Here is a 19,316-nt window from a genome sequence, read left to right as displayed (position 1 = left end):
ATAAGAAGGCTTAATCACTCTTCTCTTTACTCAAAGAAGAGCGTGCGTTGCTTTCCTGAACCCTGGGAGAGAGAATTATGGGTGTCCTGGCAAAAAGGGCGGAGTCATAAAGCTGAAGCGAGACGAGGCGGCTGAGGCGATGAACTGCTAATCCATTGTGCTCTGCGCGTGGGTTCAGATCCCCAGAGACCAAAATCCACTGGGATCCAACCCCACTGACAAACTGCTTGGCAACGGCCACATCGCTATCTGCCTCCCAGATGGCCACCAGCAAAGCAGTGAGCCCCTAAAGCGCACGTAGGGAGAGTCGCTTCGTAGCGTCGCTTAGGTCACGTCACAGAGAGACCAGCGGACAGGCAGGTCTGCTGCCTGCATCTGCAAAACCTCTTTTAGTACACATCTAGCTGGAGAAAAAAAACTCATCCTTGTGCCTGAGAACGAGTCTTGCCGCAGACGCCTACCAAACGAGAACCAAAAACACGCACGTGAAAGAAACAGAAGCAGGCCTGACTTTCTTAACCAGATGTTAAGCCTCCAGAGAGACCGCAAAATTGCCAAAGGCTGACTGTATTTCAAGTCATCCCGGCGGGGTATTGGGTAAAGTTTTCAACCAGCAATGATCACGCCTCGGATGAACCTCATAGGCTACGATATTGCCTCTGCGAAAGAATGCCAGGGAGAGTCGCGACCTCTCCCGTGCACCTATGCGGACGTGAACCGACATGGTGGTAACAAGCTTCAAACTGCCCTGCAATCAGCCTTCTGGCTTGGCTGACCATACGGGCCATTTTTGGGGGATGCACCCTTGCCAGGATTTCTGTATTTCCTAAAATATCCAGGTTTTGGCTGTTTGCACTCTGCAGAGCGATCGTTGTATAACATTATTTCACGAGAGCAGAGCAGACGGCTCCTTATGCTTTCAAATCGCTCTCGCGGTTCTTTGGTGTCATACAATGATCGGTGCGCAGCTTCAAGTCGAACGAACGAACAAAGGCGCATGCGGCGTGTCTTTGCATCGCTTTGATCGCTCTCACCTTCTCACGCACCACGATTGGTCGATTATGTACAATATCTGCATGTTATTGGTCAAACTACTTTGGATTTTTAGGCAATATAACAATCCTGGCCAGGACGTGTCCCCTATAATGGCACATATGGCCACCCTACTTCTGGGCACGGGTGTCTGCGTGGTGTGTTTACGGAACAGGTTAGCCACGCATAAGAAGGCTTAATCACTCTTCTCTTTACTCAAAGAAGAGCGCATGCTGCTTTCCTGAACCCTGGGAGAGAGAATTATGGGTGTCCTGGCAAAAAGGGCGGAGTCATAAAGCTGAAGCGAGACGAGGCGGCTGAGGCGATGAACTGCTAATCCATTGTGCTCTGCGCGTGGGTTCAGATCCCATCCTCGCTGGTTGATGTTTAGGGAATGCGATCCTGGAGGGTTGTTGTCTCTGCAGAGTTTAGGTCCAACCCTAATCAAACACACCTGAACCAGCTAAATCAAGGTCTTCAGGATGCAGTTAGGTGTTTTCTATCCAGTTTTTCTCAGGGTTGAGCTAAACTCTGCAGGAGAGTGGCCCTCCAGGATCAACGCCCCCACCCCTGCTTGAGCGCTTGAAAGGGGACAGTGCTACTGCCAAATGATTGACACTGCACTCACCCGACCTCTCACGGCACACTAAGGGTCAGCTTTACGCCGTCCTATTGAAAGGAGCTGCAGAAAAACGACACAGTCCAGCTTCCGGTCGGGCAGGTCAGAAGGCGACGAGGTGGCCGAGTGGTTAAGGCGATGGACTGCTAATCCATTGTGCTCTGCACGCTGGGTTCGAATCCCATCCTCGCCGATCTCTTTAGCCCGTAAGTGATTTAGTCTTTGCGGCCCTGTGAGCAACGGCTGCTCCCGGCCAAGGTTCCATGATGTAATGATTATCACCAGGACTCTGAATCCAGCGATCCGAGTTCAAATCTCGTGGGACCTGTTATGCCACCAATTTGCACAGGGCACGCCCCGAAAACCTTGGCAGCAGTGAGCCCCAAAAGCGCACGTAGGAGAGTCGCCTGGGCCAACGCGCAGTCTGTCTCTTTAGGAAGTGAGCGTAAAAGGGCAAGAACCAGCTTGGAGAATGCGGCATCGATCCCGCTACCTCTCGCATGCTAAGCGAGCGCCTACCATTTGAGCTAATTCCCTGGCCGCAGTTGAACGATGTCCATCTCTCCAAAAGACGGCTCAAGAGCGACAGCCATTATAACGGGCTGCAGGGAAAGAGGCCATCTCTCCTCTGTGCTGGCACCTTTGTACTGGGCGCCATTTAGTTGTAGGATTAACCGAGAGATTGTGCTTTTGTTTTTAAGGCCCTTCTTGGTCTTGTGACCCCAGTATATATGTGTGCGGACTCCTGTATTACGAGGCTGCCTTTGGATCACTCAGGTCGTGCATCCAGCTTCTCCCTCTTTTCCCACACTGGCTTAAAGTCTACGGGACATCTGACCGTTTCAGCTGTCCTCCCCAAGATCCCTCTGCATGTTAGGTCCAGCCCCATTTTTAAATCCATTCAGAGGCCAACTTTCCTTCGTTTGCCTTTGACACCGTCTCGAGGTGTTTGATAACTTCCATGTTAGTTCGTGCTCCTTCTTTGGTTGTTGCTGTAGTTGTTCATTTTTTCACGGCTAGGCGCTTGCGCAGGTAGGCTCGTTGGTCTAGGGCTGTGACTCTCGCCTTGGGTGCGAGAGGTCCTGGGTTCAAATCCCGGACGAGCCTGCCAGAGGCTTGGTCCAGAAGCTGTTTCATCTCTTTAGGTCAAGAGCAATCAGGAAGTTTTTGGTCAATCGGCAGAAAGCTAGGCAAAGCCAGGCCGGTTAGCTCAGTTGGTTAGAGCGTGGTGCTAATAACGCCAAGGTCGCGGGTTCGATCCCCGTACGGGCCAACTCTTTTATTCTCTGGGAGCTCAGCTCTGCTCTTCTGGCAAAGTGACTTGTGCTCTCACGGAAATCCCTGCTGGCTAAACAGCTTGCAGTTGCGGCCGAAATAGCTCAGTTGGGAGAGCGTTAGACTGAAGATCTGAAGGTCCCTGGTTCGATCCCGGGTTTCGGCACATGTGCCCTCTCTTTTCCTTTTGTCCGTGGGGCCCAGAGACCAAAATCCACTGGGATCCAACCCCACTGACAAACTGCTTGGCAACGGCCACATCGCTATCTGCCTCCCAGATGGCCACCAGCAAAGCAGTGAGCCCCTAAAGCGCACGTAGGGAGAGTCGCTTCGTAGCGTCGCTTAGGTCACGTCACAGAGAGACCAGCGGACAGGCAGGTCTGCTGCCTGCATCTGCAAAACCTCTTTTAGTACACATCTAGCTGGAGAAAAAAAACTCATCCTTGTGCCTGAGAACGAGTCTGCCGCAGACGCCTACCAAACGAGAACCAAAACACGCACGTGAAAGAAACAGAAGCAGGCCTGACTTTCTTAACCAGATGTTAAGCCTCCAGAGAGACCGCAAAATTGCCAAAGGCTGACTGTATTTCAAGTCATCCCGGCGGGTATTGGGTAAAGTTTTCAACCAGCAATGATCACGCCGGATGAACCTCATAGGCTACGATATTGCCTCTGCGAAGAATGCCAGGGAGAGTCGCGACCTCTCCCGCACCTATGCGGACGTGAACCGACATGGTGGTAACAAGCTTCAAACTGCCCTGCAATCAGCCTTCTGGCTTGGCTGACCATACGGGCCATTTTTGGGGGATGCACCCTTGCCAGGATTTCTGTATTTCCTAAAATATCCAGGTTTTGGCTGTTTGCACTCTGCAGAGCGATCGTTGTATAACATTATTTCACGAGAGCAGAGCAGACGGCTCCTTATGCTTTCAAATCGCCTCGCGGTTCTTTGGTGTCATACAATGATCGGTGCGCAGCTTCAAGTCGAACGAACGAACAAAGGCGCATGCGGCGTGTCTTTGCATCGCTTTGATCGTTCTCACCTTCTCACGCACCACGATTGGTCGATTATGTACAATATCTGCATGTTATTGGTCAAACTACTTTGGATTTTTTAGGCAATATAACAATCCTGGCCAGGACGTGTCCCCTATAATGGCACATATGGCCACCCTACTTCTGGGCACGGGTGTCTGCGTGGTGTGTTTACGGAACAGGTTAGCCACGCATAAGAAGGCTTAATCACTCTTCTCTTTACTCAAAGAAGAGCGTGCGTTGCTTTCCTGAACCCTGGGGAGAGAGAATTATGGGTGTCCTGGCAAAAAAGGGGCGGAGTCATAAAGCTGAAGCGAGACGAGGCGGCTGAGGCGATGAACTGCTAATCCATTGTGCTCTGCGCGTGGGTTCAGATCCCATCCTCGTTGGTTGATGTTTAGTGGGAAACGTTGATCCTGGAGGGTTGTTGTCTCTGCAGAGTTTAGGTCCAACCCTAATCAAACACACCTGAACCAGCTAAATCAAGGTCTTCAGGATGCAGTTAGGTGTTTTCATCCAGTTTTTCTCAGGGTTGAGCTAAACTCTGCAGGAGAGTGGCCCTCCAGGATCAACGCTCCCACCCCTGCTTGAGCGCTTGAAAGGGACAGTGCTACTGCCAAATGATTGACACTGCACTACCCGACCTCTCACGGCACACTAAGGGTCAGCTTTACGCCGCCCTATTGAAAGGAGCTGCAGAAAAACGACACAGTCCAGCTTCCGGTCGGGCAGGTCAGAAGGCGACGAGGTGGCCGAGTGGTTAAGGCGATGGACTGCTAATCCATTGTGCTCTGCACGCGGGTTCGAATCCCATCCTCGCCGATCTCTTTAGCCCGTAAGTGATTTAGTCTTTGCGGCCCTGTGAGCAACGGCTGCTCCCGTCAAGGTTCCATGATGTAATGATTATCACCAGGACTCTGAATCCAGCGATCCGAGTTCAAATCTCGTGGGACCTGTTATGCCACCAATTTGCACAGGGCACGCCCCGAAAACCTTGGCAGCAGTGAGCCCCAAAAGCGCACGAGGGAGAGTCGCCTGGGTCAACGCGCAGTCTGTCTCTTTAGGAAGTGAGCGAAAAGGGCAAGAACCAGCTTGGAGAATGCGGCATCGATCCCGCTACCTCTCGCATGCTAAGCGAGCGCCTACCATTTGAGCTAATTCCCTGGCCGCAGTTGAACGATGTCCATCTCTCCAAAAGACGGCTTCAAGAGCGACAGCCATTATAACGGGCTGCAGGAAAGAGGCCATCTCTCCTCTGTGCTGGCACCTTTGTACTGGGCGCCATTTAGTTGTAGGATTAACCGAGAGATTGTGCTTTTGTTTTTAAGGCCCTTCTTGGTCTTGTGACCCCAGTATATATGTGTGCGGACTCCTGTATTACGAGGCTGCCTTTGGATCACTCAGGTCGTGCATCCAGCTTCTCCCTCTTTTCCCACACTGGCTTAAAGTCTACGGGACATCTGACCGCTTCAGCTGTCCTCCCCAAGATCCCTCTGCATGTTAGGTCCAGCCCCATTTTTAAATCCATTCAGAGGCCAACTTTCCTTCGTTTGCCTTTGACACCGTCTCGAGGTGTTTGATAACTTCCATGTTAGTTCGTGCTCCTTCTTTGGTTGTTGCTGTAGTTGTTCATTTTTTCACGGCCAGGCGCTTGCGCAGGTAGGCTCGCTGGTCTAGGCTGTGACTCGCCTTGGGTGCGAGAGGTCCTGGGTTCAAATCCCGGACGAGCCTGCCAGAGGCTTGGTCCAGAAGCTGTTTCATCTCTTTAGGTCAAGAGCAATCAGGAAGTTTTTGGTCAATCGGCAGAAAGCTAGGCAAAGCCAGGCCGGTTAGCTCAGTTGGTTAGAGCGTGGTGCTAATAACGCCAAGGTCGCGGGTTCGATCCCCGTACGGGCCAACTCTTTTATTCTCTGGGAGCTCAGCTCTGCTCTTCTGGCAAAGTGACGGGTGCTCTCACGGAAATCCCTGCTGGCTAAACAGCTTGCAGTTGCGGCCGAAATAGCTCAGTTGGGAGAGCGTTAGACTGAAGATCTGAAGGTCCCTGGTTCGATCCCGGGTTTCGGCACATGTGCCCTCTCTTTTCCTTTTGTCCGTGGGGCCCAGAGACCAAAATCCACTGGGATCCAACCCCACTGACAAACTGCTTGGCAACGGCCACATCGCTATCTGCCTCCCAGATGGCCACCAGCAAAGCAGTGAGCCCCTAAAGCGCACGAGGGAGAGTCGCTCAGAAGGCCGCCAGGTCACGTCACAGAGAGACCAGCGGACAGGCAGGTCTGCTGCCTGCATCTGCAAAACCTCTTTTAGTACACATCTAGCTGGAGAAAAAAAACTCATCCTTGTGCCTGAGAACGAGTCTTGCCGCAGACGCCTACCAAACGAGAACCAAAAACACGCACGTGAAAGAAACAGAAGCAGGCCTGACTTTCTTAACCAGATGTTAAGCCTCCAGAGAGACCGCAAAATTGCCAAAGGCTGACTGTATTTCAAGTCATCCCGGCGGGTATTGGGTAAAGTTTTCAACCAGCAATGATCACGCCGGATGAACCTCATAGGCTACGATATTGCCTCTGCGAAGAATGCCAGGAGAGTCGCGACCTCTCCCGCACCTATGCGGACGTGAACCGACATGGTGGTAACAAGCTTCAAACTGCCCTGCAATCAGCCTTCTGGCTTGGCTGACCATACGGGCCATTTTTGGGGGATGCACCCTTGCCAGGATTTCTGTATTTCCTAAAATATCCAGGTTTTGGCTGTTTGCACTCTGCAGAGCGATCGTTGTATAACATTATTTCACGAGAGCAGAGCAGACGGCCCTTATGCTTTCAAATCGCCTCGCGGTTCTTTGGTGTCATACAATGATCGGTGCGCAGCTTCAAGTCGAACGAACGAACAAAGGCGCATGCGGCGTGTCTTTGCATCGCTTTGATCGCTCTCACCTTCTCACGCACCACGATTGGTCGATTATGTACAATATCTGCATGTTATTGGTCAAACTACTTTGGATTTTTAGGCAATATAACAATCCTGGCCAGGACGTGTCCCCTATAATGGCACATATGGCCACCCTACTTCTGGGCACGGGTGTCTGCGTGGTGTGTTTACGGAACAGGTTAGCGCCACGCATAAGAAGGCTTAATCACTCTTCTCTTTACTCAAAGAAGAGCGTGCGTTGCTTTCCTGAACCCTGGGAGAGAGAATTATGGGTGTCCTGGCAAAAAGGGCGGAGTCATAAAGCTGAAGCGAGACGAGGCGGCTGAGGCGATGAACTGCTAATCCATTGTGCTCTGCGCGTGGGTTCAGATCCCATCCTCGCTGGTTGATGTTTTATAAGAATGTGATCCTGGAGGGTCGTTGTCTCTGCAGAGTTTAGGTCCAACCCTAATCAAACACACCTGAACCAGCTAAATCAAGGTCTTCAGGATGCAGTTAGGTGTTTTCATCCAGTTTTTCTCAGGGTTGAGCTAAACACTGCAGGAGAGTGGCCTCCAGGATCAACGCTCCCCACCCCTGCTTGAGCTGCTTGAAAGGGACAGTGCTACTGCCAAATGATTGACACTGCACTCACCCGACCTCTCACGGCACACTAAGGGTCAGCTTTACGCCGCCCTATTGAAAGGAGCTGCAGAAAAACGACACAGTCCAGCTTCCGGTCGGGCAGGTCAGAAGGCGACGAGGTGGCCGAGTGGTTAAGGCGATGGACTGCTAATCCATTGTGCTCTGCACGCGTGGGTTCGAATCCCATCCTCGTCGATCTCTTTAGCCCGTAAGTGATTTAGTCTTTGCGGCCCTGTGAGCAACGGCTGCTCCCGTCAAGGTTCCATGATGTAATGATTATCACTCAGGACTCTGAATCCAGCGATCCGAGTTCAAATCTCGGTGGGACCTGTTATGCCACCAATTTGCACAGGGCACGCCCCGAAAACCTTGGCAGCAGTGAGCCCCAAAAGCGCACGTAGGGAGAGTCGCTTCGTTGGGTCAACGCGCAGTCTGTCTCTTTAGGGAAGTGAGCGTAAAAGGGCAAGAACCAGCTTGGAGAATGCGGGCATCGATCCCGCTACCTCTCGCATGCTAAGCGAGCGCTCTACCATTTGAGCTAATTCCCCTGGCCGCAGTTGAACGATGTCCATCTCTCCAAAAGACGGCTTCGAAGAGCGACAGCCATTATAACGGGCTGCAGGGAAAGAGGCCATCTCTCCTCTGTGCTGGCACCTTTGTACTGGGCGCCATTTAGTTGTAGGATTAACCGAGAGATTGTGCTTTTGTTTTTAAGGCCCTTCTTGGTCTTGTGACCCCAGTATATATGTGTGCGGACTCCTGTATTACGTAGGCTGCCTTTGGATCACTCAGGTCGTGCATCCAGCTTCTCCCCTCTTTTTCCCACACTGGCTTAAAGTCTACGGGACATCTGACCGTTTCAGCTGTCCTCCCCAAGATCCCTCTGCATGTTAGGTCCAGCCCCATTTTTAAATCCATTCAGAGGCCAACTTTCCTTCGTTTGCCTTTGACACCGTCTCGAGGTGTTTGATAACTTCCATGTTAGTTCGTGCTCCTTCTTTGGTTGTTGCTGTAGTTGTTCATTTTTTCACGGCTAGGCGCTTGCGCAGGTAGGCTCGTTGGTCTAGGGCTGTGACTCTCGCCTTGGGTGCGAGAGGTCCTGGGTTCAAATCCCGGACGAGCCCGTTGTGAGGCTTGGTCCAGAAGCTGTTTCATCTCTTTAGGTCAAGAGCAATCAGGAAGTTTTTGGTCAATCGGGCAGAAAGCTAGGCAAAGCCAGGCCGGTTAGCTCAGTTGGTTAGAGCGTGGTGCTAATAACGCCAAGGTCGCGGGTTCGATCCCCGTACGGGCCAACTCTTTTATTCTCTGGGAGCTCAGCTCTGCTCTTCTGGCAAAGTGACGGGTGCTCTCACGGAAATCCCTGCTGGCTAAACAGCTTGCAGTTGCGCCGAAATAGCTCAGTTGGGAGAGCGTTAGACTGAAGATCTGAAGGTCCCTGGTTCGATCCCGGTTTCGCACATGTGCCCTCTCTTTCCTTTTGTCCGTGGGGCCCAGAGACCAAAATCCACTGGGATCCAACCCCACTGACAAACTGCTTGGCAACGGCCACATCGCTATCTGCCTCCCAGATGGCCACCAGCAAAGCAGTGAGCCCCAAAAGCGCACGAGGGAGAGTCGCTTGGGTCAACGCGCAGTCTGTCTCTTTAGGGAAGTGAGCGTAAAAGGGCAAGAACCAGCTTGGAGAATGCGGGCATCGATCCCGCTACCTCTCGCATGCTAAGCGAGCGCTCTACCATTTGAGCTAATTCCCCTGGCCGCAGTTGAACGATGTCCATCTCTCCAAAAGACGGCTTCGAAGAGCGACAGCCATTATAACGGGCTGCAGGGAAAGAGGCCATCTCTCCTCTGTGCTGGCACCTTTGTACTGGGCGCCATTTAGTTGTAGGATTAACCGAGAGATTGTGCTTTTGTTTTTAAGGCCCTTCTTGGTCTTGTGACCCCAGTATATATGTGTGCGGACTCCTGTATTACGTAGGCTGCCTTTGGATCACTCAGGTCGTGCATCCAGCTTCTCCCTCTTTTCCCACACTGGCTTAAAGTCTACGGGACATCTGACCGCTTCAGCTGTCCTCCCAAGATCCCTCTGCATGTTAGGTCCAGCCCCATTTTTAAATCCATTCAGAGGCCAACTTTCCTTCGCTTGCCTTTGACACCGTCTCGAGGTGTTTGATAACTTCCATGTTAGTTCGTGCTCCTTCTTTGGTTGTTGCTGTAGTTGTTCATTTTTTCACGGCTAGGCGCTTGCGCAGGTAGGCTCGTTGGTCTAGGGCTGTGACTCTCGCCTTGGGTGCGAGAGGTCCTGGGTTCAAATCCCAGACGAGCCTGCCAGAGGCTTGGTCCAGAAGCTGTTTCATCTCTTTAGGTCAAGAGCAATCAGGAAGTTTTTGGTCAATCGGCAGAAAGCTAGGCAAAGCCAGGCCGGTTAGCTCAGTTGGTTAGAGCGTGGTGCTAATAACGCCAAGGTCGCGGGTTCGATCCCCGCACGGGCCAACTCTTTATTCTCTGGGAGCTCAGCTCTGCTCTTCTGGCAAAGTGACGGTGCTCTCACGGAAATCCCTGCTGGCTAAACAGCTTGCAGTTGCGGCCGAAATAGCTCAGTTGGGAGAGCGTTAGACTGAAGATCTGAAGGTCCCTGGTTCGATCCCGGGTTTCGGCACATGTGCCCTCTCTTTTCCTTTTGTCCGTGGGGCCCAGAGACCAAAATCCACTGGGATCCAACCCCACTGACAAACTGCTTGGCAACGGCCACATCGCTATCTGCCTCCCAGATGGCCACCAGCAAAGCAGTGAGCCCCTAAAGCGCACGAGGGAGAGTCGCTCAGAAGGCCGCCAGGTCACGCCACAGAGAGACCAGCGGACAGGCAGGTCTGCTGCCTGCATCTGCAAAACCTCTTTAGTACACATCTAGCTGGAGAAAAAACTCATCCTTGTGCCTGAGAACGAGCCCGCCGCAGACGCCTACCAAACGAGAACCAAAACACGCACGTGAAAGAAACAGAAGCAGGCCTGACTTTCTTAACCAGATGTTAAGCCTCCAGAGAGACCGGCAAAATTGCCAAAGGCTGACTGTATTTCAAGTCATCCCGGCGGGGTATTGGGTAAAGTTTTCAACCAGCAATGATCACGCCTCGGATGAACCTCATAGGCTACGATATTGCCTCTGCGAAAGAATGCCTATGCGGACGTGAACCGACATGGTGGTAACAAGCTTCAAACTGCCCTGCAATCAGCCTTCTGGCTTGGCTGACCATACGGGCCATTTTTGGGGGATGCACCCTTGCCAGGATTTCTGTATTTCCTAAAATATCCAGGTTTTGGCTGTTTGCACTCTGCAGAGCGATCGTTGTATAACATTATTTCACGAGAGCAGAGCAGACGGCTCCTTATGCTTTCAAATCGCTCTCGCGGTTCTTTGGTGTCATACAATGATCGGTGCGCAGCTTCAAGTCGAACGAACGAACAAAGGCGTGCGTGCGTGTCTTTGCATCGCTTTGATCGTTCTCACCTTCTCACGCACCACGATTGGTCGATTATGTACAATATCTGCATGTTATTGGTCAAACTACTTTGGATTTTTTAGGCAATATAACAATCCTGGCCAGGACGTGTCCCCTATAATGGCACATATGGCCACCCTACTTCTGGGCACGGGTGTCTGCGTGGTGTGTTTACGGAACAGGTTAGCGCCACGCATAAGAAGGCTTAATCACTCTTCTCTTTACTCAAAGAAGAGCGCATGCTTGCTTTCCTGAACCCTGGGAGAGAGAATTATGGGTGTCCTGGCAAAAAGGGCGGAGTCATAAAGCTGAAGCGAGACGAGGCGGCTGAGGCGATGAACTGCTAATCCATTGTGCTCTGCGCGTGGGTTCAGATCCCATCCTCGCTGGTTGATGTTTTTAGGGGAACGTTGATCCTGGAGGGTCGTTGTCTCTGCAGAGTTTAGGTCCAACCCTAATCAAACACACCTGAACCAGCTAAATCAAGGTCTTCAGGATGCAGTTAGGTGTTTTCTATCCAGTTTTTCTCAGGGTTGAGCTAAACTCTGCAGGAGAGTGGCCTCCAGGATCAACGCCCCCACCCCTGCTTGAGCGCTTGAAAGGGACAGTGCTACTGCCAAATGATTGACACTGCACTACCCGACCTCTCACGGCACACTAAGGGTCAGCTTTACGCCGCCCCATTGAAAGGAGCTGCAGAAAAACGACACAGTCCAGCTTCCGGTCGGGCAGGTCAGAAGGCGACGAGGTGGCCGAGTGGTTAAGGCGATGGACTGCTAATCCATTGTGCTCTGCACGCTGCGGGTTCGAATCCCATCCTCGCCGATCTCTTTAGCCCGTAAGTGATTTAGTCTTTGCGGCCCTGTGAGCAACGGCTGCTCCCGGCCAAGGTTCCATGATGTAATGATTATCACCAGGACTCTGAATCCAGCGATCCGAGTTCAAATCTCGTGGGACCTGTTATGCCACCAATTTGCACAGGGCACGCCCCGAAAACCTTTTGGCAGCAGTGAGCCCCAAAAGCGCACGAGGGAGAGTCGCCTGGGTCAACGCGCAGTCTGTCTCTTTAGGAAGTGAGCGTAAAAGGGCAAGAACCAGCTTGGAGAATGCGGCATCGATCCCGCTACCTCTCGCATGCTAAGCGAGCGCCTACCATTTGAGCTAATTCCCTGGCCGCAGTTGAACGATGTCCATCTCTCCAAAAGACGGCTTCAAGAGCGACAGCCATTATAACGGGCTGCAGGAAAGAGGCCATCTCTCCTCTGTGCTGGCACCTTTGTACTGGGCGCCATTTAGTTGTAGGATTAACCGAGAGATTGTGCTTTTGTTTTAAGGCCCTTCTTGGTCTTGTGACCCCAGTATATATGTGTGCGGACTCCTGTATTACGTAGGCTGCCTTTGGATCACTCAGGTCGTGCATCCAGCTTCTCCCTCTTTTCCCACACTGGCTTAAAGTCTACGGGACATCTGACCGCTTCAGCTGTCCTCCCCAAGATCCCTCTGCATGTTAGGTCCAGCCCCATTTTTAAATCCATTCAGAGGCCAACTTTCCTTCGCTTGCCTTTGACACCGCCTCGAGGTGTTTGATAACTTCCATGTTAGTTCGTGTTCCTTCTTTGGTTGTTGCTGTAGTTGTTCATTTTTTCACGGCTAGGCGCTTGCGCAGGTAGGCTCGCTGGTCTAGGGCTGTGACTCGCCTTGGGTGCGAGAGGTCCTGGGTTCAAATCCCGGACGAGCCTGCCAGAGGCTTGGTCCAGAAGCTGTTTCATCTCTTTAGGTCAAGAGCAATCAGGAAGTTTTTGGTCAATCGGCAGAAAGCTAGGCAAAGCCAGGCCGGTTAGCTCAGTTGGTTAGAGCGTGGTGCTAATAACGCCAAGGTCGCTGGGTTCGATCCCCGCACGGGCCAACTCTTTATTCTCTGGGAGCTCAGCTCTGCTCTTCTGGCAAAGTGACGGTGCTCTCACGGAAATCCCTGCTGGCTAAACAGCTTGCAGTTGCGCCGAAATAGCTCAGTTGGGAGAGCGTTAGACTGAAGATCTGAAGGTCCCTGGTTCGATCCCGGTTTCGCACATGTGCCCTCTCTTTTCCTTTTGTCCGTGGGGCCCAGAGACCAAAATCCACTGGGATCCAACCCCACTGACAAACTGCTTGGCAACGGCCACATCGCTATCTGCCTCCCAGATGGCCACCAGCAAAGCAGTGAGCCCCAAAAGCGCACGAGGAGAGTCGCTCAGAAGGCCGCCAGGTCACGCCACAGAGAGACCAGCGGACAGGCAGGTCTGCTGCCTGCATCTGCAAAACCTCTTTAGTACACATCTAGCTGGAGAAAAAACTCATCCTTGTGCCTGAGAACGAGTCTGCCGCAGACGCCTACCAAACGAGAACCAAAACACGCACGTGAAAGAAACAGAAGCAGGCCTGACTTTCTTAACCAGATGTTAAGCCTCCAGAGAGACCGCAAAATTGCCAAAGGCTGACTGTATTTCAAGTCATCCCGCGGGTATTGGGTAAAGTTTTCAACCAGCAATGATCACGCCGGATGAACCTCATAGGCTACGATATTGCCTCTGCGAAGAATGCCAGGAGAGTCGCGACCTCTCCCGCACCTATGCGGACGTGAACCGACATGGTGGTAACAAGCTTCAAACTGCCCTGCAATCAGCCTTCTGGCTTGGCTGACCATACGGGCCATTTTTGGGGATGCACCCTTGCCAGGATTTCTGTATTTCCTAAAATATCCAGGTTTTGGCTGTTTGCACTCTGCAGAGCGATCGTTGTATAACATTATTTCACGAGAGCAGAGCAGACGGCTCCTTATGCTTTCAAATCGCCTCGCGGTTCTTTGGTGTCATACAATGATCGGTGCGCAGCTTCAAGTCGAACGAACGAACAAAGGCGTGCGTGCGTGTCTTTGCATCGCTTTGATCGCTCTCACCTTCTCACGCACCACGATTGGTCGATTATGTACAATACCTGCGTGTTATCGGTCAAACTACCTTGGATGTTTTAGGCAATATAACAATCCTGGCCAGGACGTGTCCCCTATAATGGCACATATGGCCACCCTACTTCTGGGCACGGGTGTCTGCGTGGTGTGTTTACGGAACAGGTTAGCCACGCATAAGAAGGCTTATTCACTCTTCCTCTTTACTGAAAGAAGAGTGTGCGTTGCTTTCCTGAACCCTGGGAGAGAGAATTATGGGTGTCCTGGCAAAAAGGGGCGGAGTCATAAAGCTGAAGCGAGACGAGGCGGCTGAGGCGATGAACTGCTAATCCATTGTGCTCTGCACGCGTGGGTTCGAATCCCATCCTCGCTGGTTGATGTTTAGGAACGTTGATCCTGGAGGGTCGTTGTCTCTGCAGAGTTTAGGTCCAACCCTAATCAAACACACCTGAACCAGCTAAATCAAGGTCTTCAGGATGCAGTTAGGTGTTTTCATCCAGTTTTTCTCAGGGTTGAGCTAAACTCTGCAGGAGAGTGGCCTCCAGGATCAACGCCCCACCCCTGCTTGAGCGCTTGAAAGGGACAGTGCTACTGCCAAATGATTGACACTGCACTCACCCGACCTCTCACGGCACACTAAGGGTCAGCTTTACGCCGCCCTATTGAAAGGAGCTGCAGAAAAACGACACAGTCCAGCTTCCGGTCGGGCAGGTCAGAAGGCGACGAGGTGGCCGAGTGGTTAAGGCGATGGACTGCTAATCCATTGTGCTCTGCACGCTGGGTTCGAATCCCATCCTCGCCGATCTCTTTAGCCCGTAAGTGATTTAGTCTTTGCGGCCCTGTGAGCAACGGCTGCTCCCGCCAAGGTTCCATGATGTAATGATTATCACCAGGACTCTGAATCCAGCGATCCGAGTTCAAATCTCGTGGGACCTGTTATGCCACCAATTTGCACAGGGCACGCCCCGAAAACCTTTTGGCAGCAGTGAGCCCCAAAAGCGCACGAGGGAGAGTCGCTCAGAAGGCCAACGCGCAGTCTGTCTCTTTAGGAAGTGAGCGAAAAGGGCAAGAACCAGCTTGGAGAATGCGGCATCGATCCCGCTACCTCTCGCATGCTAAGCGAGCGCCTACCATTTGAGCTAATTCCCTGGCCGCAGTTGAACGATGTCCATCTCTCCAAAAGACGGCTTCAAGAGCGACAGCCATTATAACGGGCTGCAGGGAAAGAGGCCATCTCTCCTCTGTGCTGGCACCTTTGTACTGGGCGCCATTTAGTTGTAGGATTAACCGAGAGATTGTGCTTTTGTTTTTAAGGCCCTTCTTGGTCTTGTGACCCCAGTATATATGTGTGCGGACTCCTGTATTACGAGGCTGCCTTTGGATCACTCAGGTCGTGCATCCAGCTTCTCCCCTCTTTTTCCCACACTGGCTTAAAGTCTACGGGACATCTGACCGCTTCAGCTGTCCTCCCAAGATCCCTCTGCATGTTAGGTCCAGCCCCATTTTTAAATCCATTCAGAGGCCAACTTTCCTTCGCTTGCCTTTGACACCGCCTCGAGGTGTTTGATAACTTCCATGTTAGTTCGTGCTCCTTCTTTGGTTGTTGCTGTAGTTGTTCATTTTTTCACGGCTAGGCGCTTGCGCAGGTAGGCTCGTTGGTCTAGGGCTGTGACTCTCGCCTTGGGTGCGAGAGGTCCTGGGTTCAAATCCCGGACGAGCCCGTTGTGAGGCTTGGTCCAGAAGCTGTTTCATCTCTTTAGGGTCAAGAGCAATCAGGAAGTTTTTGGTCAATCGGGCAGAAAGCTAGGCAAAGCCAGGCCGGTTAGCTCAGTTGGTTAGAGCGTGGTGCTAATAACGCCAAGGTCGCGGGTTCGATCCCCGTACGGGCCAACTCTTTTATTCTCTGGGAGCTCAGCTCTGCTCTTCTGGCAAAGTGACGGTGCTCTCACGGAAATCCCTGCTGGCTAAACAGCTTGCAGTTGCGGCCGAAATAGCTCAGTTGGGAGAGCGTTAGACTGAAGATCTGAAGGTCCCTGGTTCGATCCCGGGTTTCGGCACATGTGCCCTCTCTTTTCCTTTTGTCCGTGGGGCCCAGAGACCAAAATCCACTGGGATCCAACCCCACTGACAAACTGCTTGGCAACGGCCACATCGCTATCTGCCTCCCAGATGGCCACCAGCAAAGCAGTGAGCCCCTAAAGCGCACGTAGGGAGAGTCGCTTAGGTCACGTCACAGAGAGACCAGCGGACAGGCAGGTCTGCTGCCTGCATCTGCAAAACCTCTTTTAGTACACATCTAGCTGGAGAAAAAAAACTCATCCTTGTGCCTGAGAACGAGTCTTGCCGCAGACGCCTACCAAACGAGAACCAAAAACACGCACGTGAAAGAAACAGAAGCAGGCCTGACTTTCTTAACCAGATGTTAAGCCTCCAGAGAGACCGGCAAAAATTGCCAAAGGCTGACTGTATTTCAAGTCATCCCGGCGGGTATTGGGTAAAGTTTTCAACCAGCAATGATCACGCCGGATGAACCTCATAGGCTACGATATTGCCTCTGCGAAGAATGCCAGGGAGAGTCGCGACCTCTCCCGCACCTATGCGGACGTGAACCGACATGGTGGTAACAAGCTTCAAACTGCCCTGCAATCAGCCTTCTGGCTTGGCTGACCATACGGGCCATTTTTGGGGGATGCACCCTTGCCAGGATTTCTGTATTTCCTAAAATATCCAGGTTTTGGCTGTTTGCACTCTGCAGAGCGATCGTTGTATAACATTATTTCACGAGAGCAGAGCAGACGGCCCTTATGCTTTCAAATCGCCTCGCGGTTCTTTGGTGTCATACAATGATCGGTGCGCAGCTTCAAGTCGAACGAACGAACAAAGGCGTGCCTGTATTTGCATCGCTTTGATCGTTCTCACCTTCTCACGCACCACGATTGGTCGATTATGTACAATATCTGCATGTTATTGGTCAAACTACTTTGGATTTTTAGGCAATATAACAATCCTGGCCAGGACGTGTCCCCTATAATGGCACATATGGCCACCCTACTTCTGGGCACGGGTGTCTGCGTGGTGTGTTTACGGAACAGGTTAGCGCCACGCATAAGAAGGCTTAATCACTCTTCTCTTTACTCAAAGAAGAGCGTGCGTTGCTTTCCTGAACCCTGGGGAGAGAGAATTATGGGTGTCCTGGCAAAAAAGGGGCGGAGTCATAAAGCTGAAGCGAGACGAGGCGGCTGAGGCGATGAACTGCTAATCCATTGTGCTCTGCGCGTGGGTTCAGATCCCATCCTCGTTGGTTGATGTTTTAGGAATGCTGATCCTGGAGGGCCGTTGTCTCTGCAGAGTTTAGGTCCAACCCTAATCAAACACACCTGAACCAGCTAAATCAAGGTCTTCAGGATGCAGTTAGGTGTTTTCTATCCAGTTTTTCTCAGGGTTGAGCTAAACTCTGCAGGAGAGTGGCCCTCCAGGATCAACGCTCCCCACCCCTGCTTGAGCGCTTGAAAGGGACAGTGCTACTGCCAAATGATTGACACTGCACTACCCGACCTCTCACGGCACACTAAGGGTCAGCTTTACGCCGCCCCATTGAAAGGAGCTGCAGAAAAAAAACGACACAGTCCAGCTTCCGGTCGGGCAGGTCAGAAGGCGACGAGGTGGCCGAGTGGTTAAGGCGATGGACTGCTAATCCATTGTGCTCTGCACGCGTGGGTTCGAATCCCATCCTCGTCGATCTCTTTAGCCCGTAAGTGATTTAGTCTTTGCGGCCCTGTGAGCAACGGCTGCTCCCGTCAAGGTTCCATGATGTAATGATTATCACCAGGACTCTGAATCCAGCGATCCGAGTTCAAATCTCGTGGGACCTGTTATGCCACCAATTTGCACAGGGCACGCCCCGAAAACCTTGGCAGCAGTGAGCCCCAAAAGCGCACGAGGGAGAGTCGCTCATGGGTCAACGCGCAGTCTGTCTCTTTAGGGAAGTGAGCGTAAAAGGGCAAGAACCAGCTTGGAGAATGCGGGCATCGATCCCGCTACCTCTCGCATGCTAAGCGAGCGCTCTACCATTTGAGCTAATTCCCCTGGCCGCAGTTGAACGATGTCCATCTCTCCAAAAGACGGCTTCGAAGAGCGACAGCCATTATAACGGGCTGCAGGGAAAGAGGCCATCTCTCCTCTGTGCTGGCACCTTTGTACTGGGCGCCATTTAGTTGTAGGATTAACCGAGAGATTGTGCTTTTGTTTTAAGGCCCTTCTTGGTCTTGTGACCCCAGTATATATGTGTGCGGACTCCTGTATTACGTAGGCTGCCTTTGGATCACTCAGGTCGTGCATCCAGCTTCTCCCCTCTTTTTCCCACACTGGCTTAAAGTCTACGGGACATCTGACCGTTTCAGCTGTCCTCCCCAAGATCCCTCTGCATGTTAGGTCCAGCCCCATTTTTAAATCCATTCAGAGGCCAACTTTCCTTCGTTTGCCTTTGACACCGTCTCGAGGTGTTTGATAACTTCCATGTTAGTTCGTGCTCCTTCTTTGGTTGTTGCTGTAGTTGTTCATTTTTTCACGGCTAGGCGCTTGCGCAGGTAGGCTCGTTGGTCTAGGGCTGTGACTCTCGCCTTGGGTGCGAGAGGTCCTGGGTTCAAATCCCGGACGAGCCTGCCAGAGGCTTGGTCCAGAAGCTGTTTCATCTCTTTAGGGTCAAGAGCAATCAGGAAGTTTTTGGTCAATCGGGCAGAAAGCTAGGCAAAGCCAGGCCGGTTAGCTCAGTTGGTTAGAGCGTGGTGCTAATAACGCCAAGGTCGCGGGTTCGATCCCCGTACGGGCCAACTCTTTTATTCTCTGGGAGCTCAGCTCTGCTCTTCTGGCAAAGTGACGGGTGCTCTCACGGAAATCCCTGCTGGCTAAACAGCTTGCAGTTGCGGCCGAAATAGCTCAGTTGGGAGAGCGTTAGACTGAAGATCTGAAGGTCCCTGGTTCGATCCCGGGTTTCGGCACATGTGCCCTCTCTTTTCCTTTTGTCCGTGGGGCCCAGAGACCAAAATCCACTGGGATCCAACCCCACTGACAAACTGCTTGGCAACGGCCACATCGCTATCTGCCTCCCAGATGGCCACCAGCAAAGCAGTGAGCCCCTAAAGCGCACGTAGGGAGAGTCGCTTCGTAGCGTCGCTTAGGTCACGTCACAGAGAGACCAGCGGACAGGCAGGTCTGCTGCCTGCATCTGCAAAACCTCTTTTAGTACACATCTAGCTGGAGAAAAAAAACTCATCCTTGTGCCTGAGAACGAGTCTTGCCGCAGACGCCTACCAAACGAGAACCAAAAACACACACGTGAAAGAAACAGAAGCAGGCC

The 19,316-nt window shown here is 52.2% G+C and overlaps 32 non-coding genes across 32 annotated transcripts; 23 read left to right on the top strand and 9 right to left on the bottom strand.

Moving 5' to 3' along the window:
* Window positions 1-531: 531 nt before the first annotated feature.
* On the bottom strand, window positions 532-671 carry LOC131535654 (U4 spliceosomal RNA). Its single transcript, XR_009269717.1, has one exon. It is a non-coding gene; the product is annotated as a U4 spliceosomal RNA (small nuclear RNA).
* Window positions 672-1,760: 1,089 nt separating this feature from the next.
* trnas-gcu (transfer RNA serine (anticodon GCU)) lies at window positions 1,761-1,844 on the top strand. Its single transcript has one exon. It is a non-coding gene; the product is annotated as a tRNA-Ser (tRNA).
* An 842-nt stretch (window positions 1,845-2,686) lies between these two features.
* trnap-ugg (transfer RNA proline (anticodon UGG)) lies at window positions 2,687-2,758 on the top strand. The gene has a single exon. It is a non-coding gene; the product is annotated as a tRNA-Pro (tRNA).
* A 92-nt stretch (window positions 2,759-2,850) lies between these two features.
* trnai-aau (transfer RNA isoleucine (anticodon AAU)) lies at window positions 2,851-2,924 on the top strand. Its single transcript has one exon. It is a non-coding gene; the product is annotated as a tRNA-Ile (tRNA).
* Window positions 2,925-3,019: 95 nt separating this feature from the next.
* trnaf-gaa (transfer RNA phenylalanine (anticodon GAA)) lies at window positions 3,020-3,092 on the top strand. Its single transcript has one exon. It is a non-coding gene; the product is annotated as a tRNA-Phe (tRNA).
* Window positions 3,093-3,473: 381 nt separating this feature from the next.
* LOC131535658 (U4 spliceosomal RNA) lies at window positions 3,474-3,609 on the bottom strand. Its single transcript, XR_009269720.1, has one exon. It is a non-coding gene; the product is annotated as a U4 spliceosomal RNA (small nuclear RNA).
* A 1,091-nt stretch (window positions 3,610-4,700) lies between these two features.
* On the top strand, window positions 4,701-4,783 carry trnas-gcu (transfer RNA serine (anticodon GCU)). The gene has a single exon. It is a non-coding gene; the product is annotated as a tRNA-Ser (tRNA).
* A 1,001-nt stretch (window positions 4,784-5,784) lies between these two features.
* On the top strand, window positions 5,785-5,858 carry trnai-aau (transfer RNA isoleucine (anticodon AAU)). Its single transcript has one exon. It is a non-coding gene; the product is annotated as a tRNA-Ile (tRNA).
* Window positions 5,859-5,953: 95 nt separating this feature from the next.
* trnaf-gaa (transfer RNA phenylalanine (anticodon GAA)) lies at window positions 5,954-6,026 on the top strand. Its single transcript has one exon. It is a non-coding gene; the product is annotated as a tRNA-Phe (tRNA).
* Window positions 6,027-6,406: 380 nt separating this feature from the next.
* On the bottom strand, window positions 6,407-6,542 carry LOC131535657 (U4 spliceosomal RNA). Its single transcript, XR_009269719.1, has one exon. It is a non-coding gene; the product is annotated as a U4 spliceosomal RNA (small nuclear RNA).
* A 1,090-nt stretch (window positions 6,543-7,632) lies between these two features.
* Window positions 7,633-7,714, top strand: trnas-gcu (transfer RNA serine (anticodon GCU)). Its single transcript has one exon. It is a non-coding gene; the product is annotated as a tRNA-Ser (tRNA).
* A 280-nt stretch (window positions 7,715-7,994) lies between these two features.
* Window positions 7,995-8,067, bottom strand: trnaa-agc (transfer RNA alanine (anticodon AGC)). Its single transcript has one exon. It is a non-coding gene; the product is annotated as a tRNA-Ala (tRNA).
* Window positions 8,068-8,737: 670 nt separating this feature from the next.
* Window positions 8,738-8,811, top strand: trnai-aau (transfer RNA isoleucine (anticodon AAU)). Its single transcript has one exon. It is a non-coding gene; the product is annotated as a tRNA-Ile (tRNA).
* Window positions 8,812-8,903: 92 nt separating this feature from the next.
* trnaf-gaa (transfer RNA phenylalanine (anticodon GAA)) lies at window positions 8,904-8,978 on the top strand. Its single transcript has one exon. It is a non-coding gene; the product is annotated as a tRNA-Phe (tRNA).
* A 219-nt stretch (window positions 8,979-9,197) lies between these two features.
* On the bottom strand, window positions 9,198-9,270 carry trnaa-agc (transfer RNA alanine (anticodon AGC)). Its single transcript has one exon. It is a non-coding gene; the product is annotated as a tRNA-Ala (tRNA).
* Window positions 9,271-9,771: 501 nt separating this feature from the next.
* Window positions 9,772-9,843, top strand: trnap-ugg (transfer RNA proline (anticodon UGG)). The gene has a single exon. It is a non-coding gene; the product is annotated as a tRNA-Pro (tRNA).
* A 92-nt stretch (window positions 9,844-9,935) lies between these two features.
* Window positions 9,936-10,009, top strand: trnai-aau (transfer RNA isoleucine (anticodon AAU)). The gene has a single exon. It is a non-coding gene; the product is annotated as a tRNA-Ile (tRNA).
* Window positions 10,010-10,102: 93 nt separating this feature from the next.
* Window positions 10,103-10,175, top strand: trnaf-gaa (transfer RNA phenylalanine (anticodon GAA)). Its single transcript has one exon. It is a non-coding gene; the product is annotated as a tRNA-Phe (tRNA).
* Window positions 10,176-10,550: 375 nt separating this feature from the next.
* Window positions 10,551-10,691, bottom strand: LOC131535652 (U4 spliceosomal RNA). The gene has a single exon (XR_009269715.1). It is a non-coding gene; the product is annotated as a U4 spliceosomal RNA (small nuclear RNA).
* A 1,064-nt stretch (window positions 10,692-11,755) lies between these two features.
* trnas-gcu (transfer RNA serine (anticodon GCU)) lies at window positions 11,756-11,841 on the top strand. The gene has a single exon. It is a non-coding gene; the product is annotated as a tRNA-Ser (tRNA).
* Window positions 11,842-12,847: 1,006 nt separating this feature from the next.
* On the top strand, window positions 12,848-12,922 carry trnai-aau (transfer RNA isoleucine (anticodon AAU)). The gene has a single exon. It is a non-coding gene; the product is annotated as a tRNA-Ile (tRNA).
* A 90-nt stretch (window positions 12,923-13,012) lies between these two features.
* Window positions 13,013-13,087, top strand: trnaf-gaa (transfer RNA phenylalanine (anticodon GAA)). Its single transcript has one exon. It is a non-coding gene; the product is annotated as a tRNA-Phe (tRNA).
* A 372-nt stretch (window positions 13,088-13,459) lies between these two features.
* On the bottom strand, window positions 13,460-13,594 carry LOC131535653 (U4 spliceosomal RNA). The gene has a single exon (XR_009269716.1). It is a non-coding gene; the product is annotated as a U4 spliceosomal RNA (small nuclear RNA).
* A 1,084-nt stretch (window positions 13,595-14,678) lies between these two features.
* trnas-gcu (transfer RNA serine (anticodon GCU)) lies at window positions 14,679-14,762 on the top strand. The gene has a single exon. It is a non-coding gene; the product is annotated as a tRNA-Ser (tRNA).
* A 1,014-nt stretch (window positions 14,763-15,776) lies between these two features.
* Window positions 15,777-15,850, top strand: trnai-aau (transfer RNA isoleucine (anticodon AAU)). The gene has a single exon. It is a non-coding gene; the product is annotated as a tRNA-Ile (tRNA).
* Window positions 15,851-15,944: 94 nt separating this feature from the next.
* Window positions 15,945-16,017, top strand: trnaf-gaa (transfer RNA phenylalanine (anticodon GAA)). The gene has a single exon. It is a non-coding gene; the product is annotated as a tRNA-Phe (tRNA).
* Window positions 16,018-16,387: 370 nt separating this feature from the next.
* On the bottom strand, window positions 16,388-16,525 carry LOC131535655 (U4 spliceosomal RNA). Its single transcript, XR_009269718.1, has one exon. It is a non-coding gene; the product is annotated as a U4 spliceosomal RNA (small nuclear RNA).
* Window positions 16,526-17,616: 1,091 nt separating this feature from the next.
* trnas-gcu (transfer RNA serine (anticodon GCU)) lies at window positions 17,617-17,698 on the top strand. The gene has a single exon. It is a non-coding gene; the product is annotated as a tRNA-Ser (tRNA).
* Window positions 17,699-17,973: 275 nt separating this feature from the next.
* trnaa-agc (transfer RNA alanine (anticodon AGC)) lies at window positions 17,974-18,046 on the bottom strand. Its single transcript has one exon. It is a non-coding gene; the product is annotated as a tRNA-Ala (tRNA).
* Window positions 18,047-18,549: 503 nt separating this feature from the next.
* trnap-ugg (transfer RNA proline (anticodon UGG)) lies at window positions 18,550-18,621 on the top strand. The gene has a single exon. It is a non-coding gene; the product is annotated as a tRNA-Pro (tRNA).
* A 94-nt stretch (window positions 18,622-18,715) lies between these two features.
* Window positions 18,716-18,789, top strand: trnai-aau (transfer RNA isoleucine (anticodon AAU)). The gene has a single exon. It is a non-coding gene; the product is annotated as a tRNA-Ile (tRNA).
* A 95-nt stretch (window positions 18,790-18,884) lies between these two features.
* Window positions 18,885-18,957, top strand: trnaf-gaa (transfer RNA phenylalanine (anticodon GAA)). The gene has a single exon. It is a non-coding gene; the product is annotated as a tRNA-Phe (tRNA).
* The last annotated feature ends 359 nt before the right edge of the window (window positions 18,958-19,316 follow it).

Source organism: Onychostoma macrolepis, unplaced genomic scaffold (genome assembly GCF_012432095.1).
Source record: "Onychostoma macrolepis isolate SWU-2019 unplaced genomic scaffold, ASM1243209v1 Scaffold63, whole genome shotgun sequence".
Lineage (NCBI taxonomy): Eukaryota > Metazoa > Chordata > Actinopteri > Cypriniformes > Cyprinidae > Onychostoma > Onychostoma macrolepis.
The sequence above is the reverse complement of the archived record's forward strand: the minus strand, read 5'-3'. Positions and strand labels throughout refer to the sequence as shown.